At 47.8% G+C, this 18,013-nt stretch overlaps 1 protein-coding gene across 1 annotated transcript in view; it reads left to right on the forward strand.

Moving 5' to 3' along the window:
* LOC133501237 (phosphatase and actin regulator 4B-like) overlaps positions 1–18,013 on the forward strand; it is a 56,188-nt gene that overhangs the window by 18,234 nt on the left and 19,941 nt on the right. The window lies entirely within an intron of this gene.

An 18,013-nucleotide genomic window follows, 5' to 3' on the forward strand; every position in this document is an offset into this window, starting at 1 on the left:
TTCCATAGCACTATAGCTGGGATAGGCTCCAGGACACCAGCGACCCTTTTGAGGATAAGAATAACTGGAAATGGATGAATGGTATTTTATCCTCAAAGGCCAAACTGAAACCCTTGACAGGCACGTTGTGGTCTGCAGGTCTTATGTTTGACACCTCTGGTCTATGGAATGGAGACATACACAATTTGCTCAATTCCTAGTTTTACTTTATACTGTAGGTGAGGAGTTAGCTGCAGATGATGATTTACTTGAATAATACTTTTCACAACCTGCCTCAAATGAATGACTTTAAGTGCATCACCATGTCCTCAGAAGCTTTTGATAACATGCTCATAGATCATTTAAGGAATCACACTTTTTCCACACACAGAGGGATGAAGCTAACACCACTGATGATTAATGACATCGACTTTAACCTGTTTCATTTGTCCCATCTGTACTGTACTTCAGGTTGATGAGCTTGGCCCGTGGCCAGTATGCAGTTCACGGAAGCTTTTTAAAGTTGGGCCCAACAGCTGGCATCTCGCACCTGAGTAAAGATTCAGCTTTGTTTGGCAAGAACATAAAGCAATGACTTTTTTGTTATTCTGTGGATAAGATCACCATATTAGAGATAAGACAAGTATCCTTCTTTGCATTAAGAAGGGCACGCAACAATAGTCAGGATGGAGAATAGCATATTTCCAACAACCAGTTAAAATGCATTTTCTCACTTATTTTAGTATCTGATGCAAACAACATGAGTGATTAGTGGTTAGCAAATCTGCCTCACAGTTTAGGTTTGAATCTTGGCGAAGGACTTGACTTGGAGGATCAGTCCATTTAATCCCACTGTGAACAAGAAAAACATAAATCTTGGAAATTCTTGTTTGACATATACTTGTCAGTTTTCAAGATACTCGTGAGCAAGCCATGGCACCTTTTCACTAACTCTGAGGTCAGGGACACTGTCCCTTCATTCTGGAACTAGACTCTTAAACAAAGGAGAGAGAGGGTTTATTGATAGAGCCAAACATAGAAAAGTTCTGATTTCAGTTGTGGAAGTCTTAAAATGTCGAGTAGTGGGGTTGTAAAATTACAACAACATATTTTTAAAAAAAAGAGCATGGGAGTGGGCCTGAAATATATTGATGGAACAAGAATTAATATAAGACAGGCACCAGCAAAGATTTGGTTCTTATATTGATTTTTGGGGACATGAAAAGAGTAATTATTTCCAAGACATTAGTACACTTACAGTAAGCCCTCATTTATCACGGGTGGTATGTTGAAGAAAACCCCACAATTGACAAAATCTGTAAAGTAGTCACCAATTATTTATTCGATCATTTATATAGATTTTAAAGTTACACATATGGAATCAATTGTGATTATGTGATAGTTTAGAGAGGTGAATTATCCTATTTGGTGGCAGCATGGCTCAGATGGTAGAGGGGTTGCCTCCCCTCTCAAACCTTGTGAGTTCAATCTGCCGTCCTTGTGAATGTCCAAGTGTCCTTAAGCAAGTTACTGACCACCTGGTTAGTCCTGATGCTGCATCAACATCAACAGTAGGTGAATCAGCAGGTGGTGTTAAAGCACTTTGAGAAGCACACAAATTATGTGTTCATTTGTTCACTTAAATTCTCCATCTTTACAAGCACATGCCTTTAAGAAGGGTTACATTCTCCTTGAGTAATATAATCATCATGGGAACAAGGAATGGCAGATCCTGCCGCTTTTCAGAATTCTTTGCAATATCCATCTTAATTACAGTAATATAGTTGTGGAAAATCAAACTAAACGTTGCCATTTACTGGCATTTTTTCCTCTCCATATCATTATGAGTGTGTGCATCAGCTCTGTTAGGTTAGGTTTGTAACTATGACTGAGGTACGGTGGCACATCTCTTTAGATCGTCTGCCTCTCAGTTCTGAGGACTGGGTTTCAAATGCTGGCCCTATTTGCCTTTGGAAGAATTTATCTAATGCATTAATCACCAGAGGAAGTAAAGATGGTTTGAAAATGTGAAATGATGCAGAAAATCACATCATAAAATCAAACAAAGATGGCCTGTAGGCGTAATTTATCACACCCTTGTCAGGTCTCATGCGACCTGCCAGCTGAGTTGACATATTAGAAGGGGATTCATCTAGCTATGCATCACTAAAGTTTGAAGGTTTCAACGGCGGCAATGACATAGACAGAGAAAAGTAAAATTTTATTCTTAAATATTATTATTTATACATTATGTAATATTACAACCCCTACTGGAAGCCGTCACCTTAATATGGTGTAGGGGGTTATGTGTGCCAATGATACTAGGAGCTAAGTTGTCAGGGGCTTCACACCCCTGCTAGGGTCACCAATGACAAACAGGTCATAGGCAAGGGACCAGCCAAAGCACGGCTGTGTGACTCCTATGATGATGTAAACAGATGCCGGTTTCAAGAGGGGGAAGCAATGTACCGTCCATACTGTATATAGTGCTGCTGACCTCAACTCTGGAGGTTTTGAATCGGTGAGGGGAATATTTCGAAGACCTCCTCAATTCCGTCGATATGCCTTCCCATGAGGAAGCAAAGTCTGGGTTCTGTGAGGTGGGCTCTCTTGTCTTTGGGATTGAGGTAACTGAGGTGGTTAAAAAGCTGCTTTGCAAGGCCCCAGGGGTGGATGAGATCCACCTGAATTTTGCTTTACTTCGCTTCGCTCCGATTTGTGCTATGTTAACTTGACCTTCATTTCTCGAGAGCCGCTATGTGGCATCATACTCACCTGAGAGAAAAAAGAACGAGCTTTCCCCTTGCCACAATTTCCCCATTTGTCATTTTTCTCTCTCCTCAATTTGGTATTGCATTTTGGAATTCTTCCTAATCAATCAAACGGATCACTTCCATGTCCACGCATCAGTGCCACAGGCACGTTGTGTCATATACGCCACTCCCTGGTCCTGTCTTCACCGTAATCCTGATTTGCAGTTTTGCTTTTCAATGTCTTTTTGATTCGCAAAATGAGAATTTAGACCCAGAACCAGCAATGCAATACTACCTAACTTGAGGCTTACACACATATGTAGTGGATGCACATTTATTAATGCTTTTTATGTCCCTCAACATTTTTGAGAGTCTTGGATGCAGGACAAACATCAAATTAGAGCCCAGAATCATCTTTTGGATCAAACGGGAAAAGATTTTTATCCTGGTTAGCTTCAGATGTAGTATCTTTTTATTATGATTGTAATTTGTGGTGATATTTATCCTGATGGATTGCATTTTTCCACTAAAATAAGATAATTCATTGCATTTACAGTTAAGAAAATAAGTATTTGAACACCCTGCTATAATGCAAGTTCTTCCACTTAAATCTCATGGAGGGGTCTTAAATTTTCATCGTAGGTGCATGTCTGTCACAGCCAGAACACGGGGTTGGATCCAAATGCACGACTCGGGAGGCATACAGGCAGTTCGGGAAAAGTGTTCATTCGGTCCAAGGTCAGGGATCAGGCAGGCAGTCAACGGGAGCAGCGATAACCAGGACGTGAGGCGTAGAAGGCAGGTCAGCAGTGGGGCAGTGATCGGTACACGGGAGATCAGGAACAGGATTGTGAGAGTGCGGGAACAAGGCATTAAGCAATGATCTGGCAAATGCCAGAGACAAAAACTCCAACTTAAATACATCATCTAATTACAGACCCAATATTAAACAGCTGGGAGTGGTGACACTGACCAGGACAGTGGCCACACACCTTTTGGCCATGGTCCAGCCTGGCTCATGACAGAACCCCCCTTAAGGCGTGGATCCTAACAGCCTAAACAAAAGAAACACACACACACACAAAAAAAACAACATGTCCAGGGATGAGCGGAAGGGGGTCTGGGAAAGGGCACACACCCCCCCATACCCAGTCTGTTTGATGGCCGTCCAGACCACCAAAAGCAAGGCGTCCGGCTGGGCAGCTAATGATGTTGGCCTGGACGCCAAGCACCAGGGTCCCCAAGGGGTGATTCGGGCGGAGGAGGAGGAACCCAATGGCGAAGCAGGAACCAGACGGAAGCATGTGTCTGCTCCAGACGAAGACCTCCTCGGACGTGGTTGTGAGGCAGCCGCGGATCGGTCCCCACCGAGGCTCTGTCAGGAGACAGCCGTGGGCTGGTCACCGGCGAGGCTAGGTTGTGAGGCGGCCGTGTGCCGGTCGCCGCCGAGGCTAAGTCGTGAAGCGGCCAGGAACTGGTCGCCACCAAGGTGTGGCCCTCAGATGGCCGCGGACCAGTCGCCATTGAAGCAGGAGAGGAAGGCACCAGCCATCGAGACAGGGGCATGAGGCAGCCATATACCCGTCGCTGTCGCTGCTGGTACCGGAACGAAGGGAACCGTGATGTCGTCGCTGTATCCTGGACAGGAACTTGAGGCAGCCGACGAGCCATGTTAAACCACAGGCCGGAGAATGCTGCGTTGTTGCTCTTTCTGTATTTGACTTGGCACACCTGAACTGGGCGCTTGCCCGTGAATGAGAGTCGACTGCTTCATACGAAATCCGACTGGCTCAGAATCAGGGTTCCTGGAGGAGAACTGGCAGAAACTAGGGGACATGAATAGATCATTCTTGGGAACAGCATGGAGTGACAGGAATGATAAAGTCCTCCCCCTCTTTCCTGGAGGAATATTGTTTGCCTTGTCTTTATCTGAATTCACTCCATCCTCTGCACTGATTTGTTTCTGAGTTTTGTCTTTTGGGAAAGCACACATTGGAGGCGCTCTGGCAGGCTTATCTTTGATCGGCAATTCCGCCTTTTTACTTCAACGCTCGCCTGGAAGTGTGTCGCCACCGCGACCTGGTGTGACGCGGCACCGGATCTGTTGCCACCAGGAACATGAGCTAGGTTCGGAAACGGGTCGATGGATACCGTGGCATGAGCATGGGTCAGCAGCGTGTCTGTTGACACCGCGATGTGGGCGTGGCGAGGCGGCTGATCTGTTTCCACTGCAATGTGAGCTTGGCTCGGTAGTGGCTCAGGGGTTACCACAGCGTGAGCTTGCAGCAAATCTGTTGAAACCGTGACATGGGCGTGGCGTGGTAGCAGATCTGTTGCCACAGCAACGTGAACTTTACTTGGTAGCGGGTCAGTTGCTAATGCAGCATGAGCGTGGGTCAGCAGCAAGTCTGTTGAAGCCGCGGCGTGGGCGTACCTCGGCCGGTTATCTAATCCCTGCCGAACCTGGGCCGTGAGGACCGCAAATTCGGCACTCTTCCACTCTATTTCCACCCGCATTTTGCGATAGAAAACCTTGTGATTCTCTCGAGTCACTGCACCTCAGGATTTGCGGAACCATCCCCCCCCTGGGCCATATGCTTACCAGTTGAATCTGCGTCCGCTGGCTTGGTCTTCGGCAATGCGTCAGCAGGAGTCGGCTGTGACTTGGTCGCTGGCAAAACGTGGCCAGATGTCGGCTGTGGCTCAGCTGTCGCTGGAGCGGGGTGCCGCTGTGGCTTGATTGTTGGTGAAGCACCGGCAGAGGTCGGCTGAGGCTCAGCCATTGCTGGAGCAGAATGCCGCTGTGGCTTGGTTGTCTTGGTCGTCGCAGAACGGGAGAAGCCAGATGGCACCCTGTTTGGGCATCTCCTCTGGCCGCCATGTGGAGGGCCCGGATAGATGGCCAAACAGGTTCCCAGGAAAGGAAATTAGGGGAAGAGGATTTGGGCTCACAGGGCGAAGGCACTCGGAACCTGGAGGCGTGGGACCGCGCAATGAAATCATCGAGACTCATTACAGGAGTGACGCCGAGTCTTTCCTGCTGGGTTCTGTAATGGCCTGATCGATCTGTCACGACCCAACGATGCGAGGTTGCGGGGCCCAAATGCATGACTCGGGAGGCGTAGAGGCAGTTTGAGAAAAGTGTTTATTCGGTCCAAGGTCGAGGCTCAAGCAGGCAGTCAACGGGAGCAGCGGTAACCAGGAGGTTTGGCGTAGAAGGCAGATTAGCATGCAGGCAGGGATCGGTACATGGGAGATCAGGAACAGGATTGCGAGAGTGCGGGAACGAGGCATTAAGATTAAGATCTGGCAAATGCCAGCGACAAAAACTCCAACTTAAATATCATCTAGTTACAGTCCCAATGTTAAACAGCTGAGAGCAGTGACCGGTGTCCGACCAGGGCGGTGGCCACGCCTCTCTTGGCCGTGGTCCAGCCTGGCTCATGACACATGTCCACTGTGAGAGAGATAATCTAAAAAGAAAAATCCACAAATCACAATGTATGATTTTGTCAGCCTATTGGACTTATTTTTTTTACCTTTAGCTCACCGTGCATGTGTAAACAGCAGCACTTAGTACAGCAAAACAAGCTAGTCAGCGAGTTCACCCCTATTTTAAGACCTCGCTTTTTTCTTAAAGTAAAGAAAGCTTATCGAACATGAGTATGGATGCTGGAGCAAAAAAAGAAGACAAAAACGTATCACTTTCATACAGAATGGGAGGTAGACTTTTTTTCCACAATGTAATTTTCGAAGTGCGTTTGCCTCATCTGCCAGTGTACTACTGTAATACCAAAGAAGGGAAATGTGTAGCGGCATTTTCGAACTGTTGATGGAAAAAAAGGCACCGACTGTCTGCCGAAAGTGAACGAACTAAAATCCCAATTGCAAAAGCCGCCACCGAAGCATCATTCCGGGTTAGTCATACCATTGTTTATAACAAGAAGTCCTTCCAAGACAGAGACATGGTAAAAGAGGCATTCATTGAAGTAGCTGACTCGTTGTTCCGATCTTTTAAAAATAAGGCAGAAATATTACCTTCGATAAAAGCTCTGCAGCTGTCAAGGAGTAGTTACACGCCACTGTGAAGCCATGGCTGAAAACTTAACCCAGCAAATGTGGAAGGACGTCGGAGATTGTGAGTGTTTCTCACTATGGTTGGACGAATCTACGGATGTGAGTAACACAGCCCAGGTGTGCATTTTCATTCATATGGTGTTTAGTGATTATCAACATCAACTCAGATAGTTACAAAAATGTTCATAGTTAATTGTGTTGTGTTGTGGAATATTGGCTCTGTCATCGGCACGCAGCGAGGGACTGGACTCAAATGCAGGACTTTGAGGCAAGGACATGATGTTCAGAGTGGTTTTATTCCAGGCTAAGGTCATACACAAGTAAGCAGTCCAAAAAAGGCGGAAGCACAAAAACGCAAGGCTACAGGCCAAATCCAAAAACATGAAATGATGGCCGATGACTATGAGGCAAAACTTGAAAACATGAACAAAACCAAGACTTGACTAGGATTGCACAAGAATGCTGTCACAAAGAGATGCACTACAAAACACTTGCGTACTCACGCATGATGATGCAGTTCAACACACAGAAAACACAACAAACTGACAAATGCAAGAGACAAACACAAGGCTGCCCTTTCCGGGCAGGGGTTGCAAATTTGCAACAAAATATTAATATAATTAAAAATTTTAACTCCATAGTATCATTTTCTGAATGTACCGGATTTTTCTCTCTGCAAAATTTTATTTGGTCCAGAGAAGGTTAAATGCCTGGTCTAATTAGCATCCATATAGCGCAGGTGTGGAGCTGCTGCCAGAGGCAGATCTGCCCAGGGTAGTGGCTTGGCCATGCTCCTGACAGGCTCATGCGGTTATGAAAGGGACATGAACATATATTTACACAAGAAGAGTCCTCAATTTACTTTAAAATAAATGTGTTTTTATGGATTTTTGTAGTGGGTGGATGTTTGTGTCATTCAATGTAATCATTGGTCATTCTAAAAAAAAAAAAAAAAAAGACATCTCCCCCACCTCCTAAATAGATCTTGGGGTAAAAAGGTCTGTGCATCCCTGATTTTGAGGCATTGGTAAAGTGGTTTCATCTTCCGACTGTCCATTTACGTCACCACATACATTTCAAGACAGATGATTTTGTTTTCCAGGACCACCATCTTCAGTAGCAGTTTGTGAAAGTCTTCAGTGGAAAAGTGAGGAATCATACTGCCTGTTGCAAGAATGTAATTGGTTTAATTAGTAGATGGGATAATTTATGCGCTCATATCTGCAGAGTTTGAAGATCAACGGATGTAATCTTTTATGGTTACTCAAGTATGTGGTGATTGTCCTAACCGTTGTGCAAAATACAAGAACTCTTTTTTGGTGGGTATCTCTCAATGGGTCCTATCAACAAAACTGTGACATAATTTAAGATGGTATAATTATTTATGATTTTGCCATAATCGTTTTTTAAGAAATCTTGTTCGATTACATTTGAATTTGACTTTGATGGAATTAGTGTATTTATCTCTTTATTGCCTTTACTATTATGACCTGCCCTAAACTGTAATCAACAACTTCATGAAAATAAGATTTTAAGGATGGGTGTATCAGAATGGGACACATTTACAAATATAAACCAAAGATGGCAAAAAATAATGGTGAAATATATATATAAAGAAATACATCTGTTTTTAAGATTATTAGTCAAATGATATAAAAATGAACCAAATGCATAATGTACATCTGTGCAGACACATTGATGGAAACTGGGACCTGTCATGATCCAGCAGCATGGGGGACAGACCCAAATGCAGGAGTTCCAGGCAACGGCTTTATTCCTGAAATAGGTCGATACCAAAAGGCAGTTCAAAACAAAGCAGAGGCACAAAAACGCTAGGCTTGGCAAGATCCAAAAAGCATGAAACAACATCCGATGATTATGAGGTAAACCAAGAAGAATCGCTGTGACTAAGGATTGCTCTAATTTACGCACAGTAGCAGAGTGTCTCACAATGCAGTGAAGCATGCGCAACGAACTGGCAAATGCCAGTGACAAATTCCAAACCTAAATCCCTCGTCTAATTACCTTCAAACGAACAGGTGTGCATCGGGTCTCATAGGTGGTACCGCCCAAAGCCACGCCCCTCACAGTGACCAGGCCTTGCCCATGACAGCATCTCTATTGTGGTGGATGTGTCTTATTGGTTTAATTTATTGTAAGCACATTTTGTGTTTCCATTAGCTTGTCAAGACCCATCAGAACGGAGGTAGGACCCAAATGCAGGAGGACACGGGATACGCAGAGGTAATTCAGGAAAAACATTTATTATTTAATGGTCGGGGATCGGGCAGGCAGTCAGGTGCAGCAGGAAGGCAGGAGTCGGTACACGGGAGAACGAGCAAGGAAGGCAGAAGTGTCAAAGGAGTCAGGCTTACGGGGTCGGTTGGAGAACAGGCAGAGGTCAGTACACACAGGAATATGATCAAAGATACGGGGGTGCTCGAACGGGGCATGAACCTCAATGATCTGGCGGAGGACCAGTCGTCACCAGGTCCTATAAGTACCGGCCGTAATCAGCCGAAACAAGTTGCGGGTGTGTGCCGACTAATTGACTGGCCACGCCCAGCCTGGGCAGGATGCCAGGAGCATGACAGTACCCCCCCCACCACCACCACCACCTCTAAGGCACGGCTCCCAGACGTGCCTAAACGAAAGAAACAGACAAAAATTAACAAATCCAGGGGCGGGTGAAAGAGGGTCTGGAGGCGGGCATCCAGGCCACCAAACGCGAGGCGTCCGGGTCGTCCTCCTGACCAAGCACCAGGATCCTCATGGGGCAATTCAGGTGGACGACCTCGGTAAGGAACCCAAAGGCGAAGCAGGAAGCACAACAAAGCATGCAACCGCTCCGGACGAAGGCCTCCCAAGCTGTGGTGGTGAGGCGACCGGGGATTGGTCGCAGCCGAGGCTCGGTCGCAAGGCAGCCAGGGATCAGTCGCTGCTGAGGCGAGGTCCGGAAGCGGTCAAAGCTCAGTCGCCGTCGTGGCATGGTTCTCAGACGACCGTAGACCGGTCGCCATTGAAGCAGGATAGGAAGGTGCCAGCCACCGAGACTGGGCTGCCAGGAGGCCGTATACCTGTCGCTGTCGAGACAGGAGCGTGGAGCGGCCTCGGGCCGGTACTCCTGGACCAGAACGTGAGGCAGCTGAGGAACCGTCACCACCCCCCGGACAGCAACGGGAGCCGGCTGTGGCGCCATCACCTCCTCCTGGACGGCAACGTGAGGTGGTGACGGGATCACAATGTCCTCCTGGAGAGCAATGTGAGGCGGCGGCGGCATCACCACCCCCTCCAGGACGGCAACATGAGGCGACAGCGCCATCACCACCTCCTCCTGGACGGGAACGTGAGTAAGCGGCGGCGCCATCGCCACCTCCTCCTGGACGTGAACGTGAGAAGGAAGCAGAGCCATCGCCACCTCCCCCTAGACGGGAACGTGAGAAAGCGGCAGCGCCATCGGCACCTCCTCCTGGCCGGGAACGTGAGAAGGCGGCGGCGCCATCGCCACCTCCTCCTGGACAGGAACGTGAGAAGGCGGCGGCGCCATCGCCACTTCCTCCTGGCCGGGAACGTGAGAAGGTGGCGGCACCATCGCCACCTCCTCCTGGACGGGAACGTGAAAAGGCGGCGGCGTTCTGTTCTGTAGGAAAACACACGTTGCGGACGCTCTGGCAAGACCATCTTCAATAGTAAATCCCATCCTTCTCCTTCAACGGCCACCCGGAAGCCTGTCGTCACCACGACGTGAGTGTGACGCGGTGATGAATCTGCTGCCAGGCGCAACATGGGCTCGGCTGGGGGAGGAGTCGACGGATGCTGTGATATGAGAAACGGTCACCAGCGCGTCTGTCAAAACCGCACGTGAGCTTGCAGTGCATTCGTTGATGCAGCAACGTGGGCGTGGCACGGTGGCGGATCCATTCCCACGGCAACGTGAATGAGAGTAGGCAGAGAGTCAATTGAAACTGTCACGTGGGCATGTCTCGGGAGCAGGTCAGTTCCAACTGCCGCGTGAGCATAAGTCAGAAACGAGTCTGTTGAAACCGCGGCGTGGGCATAAGTCATTAACGAGTCCGTCGAAACTGGAACCTGGGCATGCCTCTGTAGCAGATCCGTTGCGACAGCGACATGAGCCTTGCTTGGTAGCGGATCCGTTGCCACTGCCGCGTGAGCAAAAGTCAGTGACGAGTCCGTCACAGTTGCGACGTCAGCGGCTCGTTCTCTAATCCTTGCTGGACCTTGACTGTGAGAGCTGCCAATTCGGCGCTCTGCCGCTCTATCTCCGCCCGCATTTCGTAGCAAAACACCTCATGATTAGGCGGCCTCTCCTCCCCCTGGGCTGGAAGCTTGGCCACCAGCTTCGGGTCTGCTGCATTCACCGTTGCCGGCGAGAAGTGGGAGGACGAAGACTGTGTTTTCTATACCGCGCAGCGGGAGGCACAAGAGAGCGCCTGGCCTGGGTGTCTCCTCTGGCCACCATGCAAAGGACCCATATAGATGGCCAAGCAGGTTCCCTCAAACGGATTGGTGTACCCACCGGGCGATGACGTACGGGTGCTGGAAACGCGGCAAGGTGAAGCAAACTGACCGGGATTGAAGATCGGGCGAAGAGACTCATAGTCGAAGTAATCTGAGTCATAGTCAGGCAGCTTGTCATACAAATCAAAGTCCTCCTCACAGTCCAAAAAAATCAGAGTCCAGAAGAATATTCGTTGCTGGAGGGGTCGTTGTCGGGACGTAATCACAGCTCGGCAGCGGAGCGTATGACACATAAGCGGAGGACGTCATGGAGCCTACCCGGATCGGACAACCTTGGTCTACCTTGCGTCGGTCCCGGTGACGCCGGGTCTTTCCTGCTGGGTCCTGTTTTGGTCAGATCGTTCTGTCACGACCCATCGGAACGGAGGTTGGATCCAAATGCAAGAGGACACAGGAGACGCAGAGGTAATTTGGGAAAAACATTTATTATTCAATGGTCGGGGATCGGGTAGGCAGTCAGTTGCAGCAGCGGTAATTGGGACGTCGGGCGTAGAGAGCAGGTCAGCGGGCAGGCAGGAGTCAGTACACGGGAGAATGATCAAGGAAGGCAGAAGTGTCAAAGGAGTCAGCCTTACGGGGTCGGTCGGAGAACAGGCGGAGGTCGGTACACACAGGAATACGATCAGAGATACGAGGGTGCTCGAACGGGGCATGAAACTCAACGATCTGGCAGAGATCTTGTGAGAGTAAGCAGCTTGGAAAAAGGAATGGAATGGAATTTCTATACAGTAAAATTGCCTTATACAGTAAAAAATGCTTTTCCTCATTAGTGTTGTGGCTGAAGTGGAGCCCAAATTTGACATTTATGCGATTTTTTTTCCAGAAACCTCAGAATAGTTTGAGAATGAAGAATTAATTCATTGTAATGTAAAAAAATGAAAAATGTCCATTTATTAACTAGTAAGGAACATGCTTATATCAAAAGGATCGTGATTGTATGTGTCTATATGTGTGTGAGACAAAAGAAGTTGGGAAAATTTTGAGGACAGATGAAGCAGAAAAGTTCAACTTGGGTTATCTTCTTCTTCTTTTCCTTTTGGCTTGTCCCGATTAGAGTTCGCCATAACGTCATCTTTTTCTGTCTAAGCCTAACTCGTGCATCTTCCTCACTAACACTCACAGTCTTCATGTCCTCCATCACAACATCCATCAACCTTTTCTTTGGTCTTCCTCTTGCTGTTTTACCTGGCAGCTCCATCCTCAGCACCCTTCTACCAATAAACTCACTCTCTCGCCTCTGGACATGTACAAACCATCGAAGTCTGCTCTCTCGAATCTTGTCTCCAAAACATCCAACTTTGGCTGTCCCTCTAATGAGCTCATTTCTAATCCTATCCAACCTGCTCACTCCCAGCGAGAACCTCAACATCTTCATTTCTGCTACCTCCAGTTCTGCTTCCTGTTGTTTCTTCAGTGCCACCGTCTCTAATCCGTAAATCATAGCCAGCCTCACCACTGTTTTGTAGACTTGCCCTTTATCCTAAATAATAAACAACTACAGGAAACGTTTGAGCTCTGTAATTGCAAACAAAGGCTGCTGTACCAATTAACATTGGTTTTCTCAAGTGTTCAAATATTTATTTGCAGCTGTAGCACACAAATAAATCATTAAAAAATCATACATTGTAATTTCTGGATTTTTCTCTTCAGATTATCTCTCTCACAGTGGACATGCACTTACGATGAAAATTTCAGACCCCTGCAAGATTTCTATGTGGGAGAACGCCCAACATAGCAGGGTGTTCAAATACTTATTTTCTTAACTGTATTTATATGCAGCACGGTGGATCAGCTGGAATGCATTGGGGTCACAGTGCTAAGGACCAGGGTTCAATTCTTCTTTGTGACTGTGGCTGTTTGTCTCTATGTCCCCTGCAATTGGCTGGCAACTCGTTCAGGCTGTGGCCTGCCTCTTGTCCGTTGACAGCTGGGATAGGCTTCAGCACTCCCGTGACCCTTGTGTGGATAAGCAGCTAAGAAAATGGATGTATGGATATATACATATATATTGTTTTTTTAAAAATATTCTGTAGACCGTACGATTTGTCATTTTAAACTGACATTGCTGCTCCTTTGTACAATTGACATTGCACTGGTCTTTAACAAGAACCCCGAACAGGTAAACCCACTCTGTGGAAGCTTAACACAATGTGAGACGTTAACACACTTCTGTATATAGATGTCACATCTTGCAGGTCCTATAAGGAATATTTCTTATAAACAGAAATGTCTCTTGTTCGTTGTAATGTTGTTCCTTTTTCTTTGTTCTTGTTGTAATGTTGTTCCTTGTTCTTTGTTCTGAATCACCGACTGCTGGAGAAAAATTCCTTGTGTGTCTTTACACACTTGGCCATTAAAGAAGATTCTGATTCTGATGTACTGCCAATTTCTCTCAATTTATTTCGGAGACAATGAAACAGACAAATAACGATTGAATCCAGGGGCAGCAGCTCTATTGGACAATTTTATAGTCATCATGCCGATGCCACACTTAATGAAACATTGGTGGCATTGTGTTGCATGATGTAACAACACATATTTAGAGTGGCCTTTAATTGTGGGAAGCACATCTGTGCAATAATCAGGCTGTCTGAACTGCGTCTTGAAATGGCACTCCGAATTTCACCTTTATATGACAAACATGTGAGGTGGAAGGATTATCGCAGATCAAAGTGTTCATTTACAGATTGAGACAGATTTGTCAACAGCATGTCTGTGATATGGGCTTTTTGTTCATAGAAATGTATTTTAAACATGGGAGCAAAAAACAAGTGTTTCAATTTTTGTTGCATGTACAGCATCTGTCTACCTAACTTTTTGTCTCTCTGTCTGTCCGTCTGTCTGACCATCATTGATCTATCTATCTATCTATCCATCTATCCATCTATCTATCTATCTATCTATCTATCTATCTATCTATCTATCTATCTATCTATCTATCTATCTATCTATCTATCTATCTATCTATCTATCTATCTATCTATCTATCTATCTATCTATCTATCTATCTATCTACAGTAAGAATCACATAGATATCACATCATATGTGATTACTTCATGATATCAGGTCAAATGTGTTGCCCAGGAAATAAGTATAGTATACAAGGCCATCTGCACATATATATATACACACACACACACACACACACACACACACACACACAAGCGCACGCACATGCGGACACACACACAATAACAACAACTAAACATTGTTTATTCCCAAAAGTACAAACTTACGACTCATCTTACAAACATTAATAGGGCTTTTTTTTTTATCTCAAGCAAACACATTTTTAAAACATCCACATGCACAGAGCATACAGTACATACTGACTAAAGCTATAGAGTGTCATAAAACCATATCCAACTGCAGGCAGTATAGAGCCACAAAAAGGTTCAGAGATATTTTATGTATAATAATGTGGACTTGCAGAGACAAACCCACATAATTCAAGGCAAAAAAAATGGAGGATCTATAATTTCTAACTCTGGTCTTTGGTACTTTTTTACAAATCAGAGTGCTGATCAAACTGGAACAAAGCAAAGATGAAGATGAATAAATGCCTTTCATTGTCATTACACAAAACTGTACAATGCAATTGGAGATCCTCCCCTGCATCAATGCATACATGTGTAAAATGTAATGAATAAAAAGTAGTGCTGAAGATAGTGAAATCGACATGTCTTTGCATTAACAGCCCAGTTACAGGAAAGATGAAAGTTCAAGGGGGTGACGGCTCACAGGGAAAAAGCTGTTCTTTAGCCTATTGGTCTTTCCTTTTGCACATGTAAACCACCTGTGATGATCCTGCCGCTCCAGCCCGGGCTGTGCGAGTGCCCGCACAGTCGCGCTAATTGGTAAGCACACACCTGCGCCTCATAAGGGCTAATTGGTCCCGGTGTAAATAGGTCCAGGGGGACGACTGGTCCGGCGCCAGATCGTTGAGGTTCATGCCCCGTATCTCTGATCGAATTCCTGTGTGTACCGACCTCCGCCAGTTCTCCGACCGACCCCGTAAGCCTGACTCCTTTGACACTTCCGCCTTCCTTGATCGTTCTCCCGTGTACCGACTCCTGCCTGCCCGCTGACCTGCTCTCTGCGCCCGACATCCCAACTACCGCTGCTGCACCTGACTGCCTGCCCGATCCCTGACCTTGGATTAAAAAACGTTTTTCCCGAATTACTTGTGTGTCTCCCGACTCCTGCATTTGGGTCCTACCTCCGTCTCGACAGGTCGTGACAGAACAATCTGGCCAAAACAGGACCCAACAGGAAAGACCCAGCGTCGCTGGGACCGACGCAAGGTGGACCGACTGCCGGAGGACCAAGCCTGTCCAATCAGGGTAGGCTCCATGACGTCCTCCACTTCCGTGTCATACGCTCCGCCGGCGAGCTTTGAATACGTCCTGACCACAACCCGTCCAGCACCGCATATTCTTTTGGACTCTGATTTTTCAGACTATGAGGAGGACCGTGATTTATATGACCAGCTGCCGGACTACAGCTCGGATTATTTCGACTATGAATCTCTTCGCCCGATCTTTAATCCCGGTCAGTTTGTTTCACCTCCCCGCATCTTCAGCTCCCGAATGTCTTTGCCCGGTAGGCCCGAGTTCCCCAATCCGTTTGTGGGAACCCGCTTGGCCATCTACTCGGGACCTCCGTGTGGCGGCCAGAGGAGACGCCTAGGCCGGGCTCTCCTTTGTGCCTCCCTTTTGCTCACGCGGCAGTGGCAACTGATCCACTACCAAGCCAAGCGCACGTTGCAGTGGGAACCGATCCACCTCCTCGCCATTCCCACATCGCTGTGGGAACGGATCTGCCACCTCGCCACTTCCACGCAGTTCTGGCTGTTCCGAGCAGAGCTCACATGGCAGTGGACACCGATCCACCGCCGCCTCACGTTGCTGTCCAGGAGGTGGCGACGTCTCCACAGCAGCTTCTCGTCCTTGCCCAGGAGTATCGGTGGCGACCGGTCCGCGGCCGCTCCATGCTCCTGCCGGCCCGTGGTCGCCTCCCGTTCCTGTTCCGACTGCGACTGGCACGCCCATACGTTCCTGTCCAGGAGGAGGTGGCGATGGTTGCACCGCTGCCTTCTCACGTTCCCATCTAGGAGGAGGTGGCGATAGCACCGCAGCCTTCTCAAGTTCCCGTCCAGGTGGAGGTGGTGATGGCGCCGCCTTCTCACGTTCCCGTCCACGAGGATGTGATGATGTCGCCGCCTCACCTTCCCATCCAGGAAGGGATGGTGATGCCGCCGGCGCCTCACGTTCCTGTCCAGGAATACCGGCGGCGACTGGTCAGCGGCCATCCCATGCCCCTGTCTTGACAGCGACAGGAGCTGGGGAGTTCTGATGAGGCACCCCGGAGCTGGAGAGACTTCAGGATGGCTGTGATGGTGGTGGTCATGGCTTTGGTCCTTCTCTCCTTCATCCTCTTCACTCCTGATGGCTCTCAGCCGCTTCATAACCTGGCCTCGTTTGTGACCAGTCCACAGCTGCCTCCTGGCCAAGCCTCATCGACGACCAATCCCTGGTCGTCTCGTAACCACAGCGTGGGAGGTCCTCGTCCGGAGCAGTTGCCTGCCTTGGTCTGGTTCCTGCTTTGCCGTTGGGTTTCTCACCGAGGTCGTCCACCCAAATCGCTCCGTGGGGATCCTGGTGCTTGGCGTCCGGGTCATCCTCCCAACCTGTCCACCCGGACGCCTCGCGTTTGGTGGCCTGGATGGCCACCAGACTGGGGTTGAGGGGGCATGTCCTCCTCCGGACCCCCTTCCAATAAACGTTTTTCCCGAATTACCTCTGCGTCTTCCGTGTACTCCTCCATTTGGGTCATACCTCCGTTCCGATGGGTCGTGACAGCACCTTCCAGATGCCAGGAGCTCAAACAGTTGATAACCGGGGTGTCTAGTGTCCTCAATAATATTTTGAGCACTGCTAAGGCACCGAAACGAATAAATGTCTCCCAGGGTGGGGAGAGGGCAGCCAACAATCTTCTGTGCTGGTTTGATTGTCCTCAGAAGCCTTGTTTTGTCTGCCTCAGTGCAGCTCCCATATAAAATGGGTAGGGGTGCTGAGTGTATCGTTGCCCCGGTGTGGGAGCATGTGCATCACAGGAACTGCCGTGGAGAAAGCAAGACGCAGAATAGGAAGCCAGCATGCTAGAACGTGCCGCTATGTGCCCATGCACTCTTTTATGTGCACATCCGCAGTGACACATCAGACGAGACCTCGATTGGTGAAACCGAATGTCAATCTACCCATGCGATCAATGAATTGATCACACCTGAATCAAGTGACAAGATGGATGATTGCCTTTTTTTTTCTCAGGCACCCGATCACGCGATCGACCAAAACTTCCTCAGTGATCGACATATTGGGAACCCCTGATCTTGGAGAAGTCCTCAGAAATCAGGACTCCCAGGAGTTAGGTGACTCTCTCCACGCACTCGCCGTTGAAGAAAGGAGCCGGTTCAGTTGTGTTCCTGTGTACCGTCCACAAAGATCTCCTTTTTTAAGATAGTGTTCAATGCCAGATTGTTGTCTGTGTACCAGGTTGTGAGCTTCTTGCCTCCTCTCTGTAGGGTGCCTTTTCTCCTTTGGAGATCAGAGCAATCATTGTTGTTTCATCAGCGATTTTGACAATTATGTTGTTTTTGTGGACT

This window comes from Syngnathoides biaculeatus, chromosome 5 (assembly GCF_019802595.1).
Source record: "Syngnathoides biaculeatus isolate LvHL_M chromosome 5, ASM1980259v1, whole genome shotgun sequence".
NCBI classification, from domain to species: Eukaryota; Metazoa; Chordata; class Actinopteri; order Syngnathiformes; family Syngnathidae; genus Syngnathoides; species Syngnathoides biaculeatus.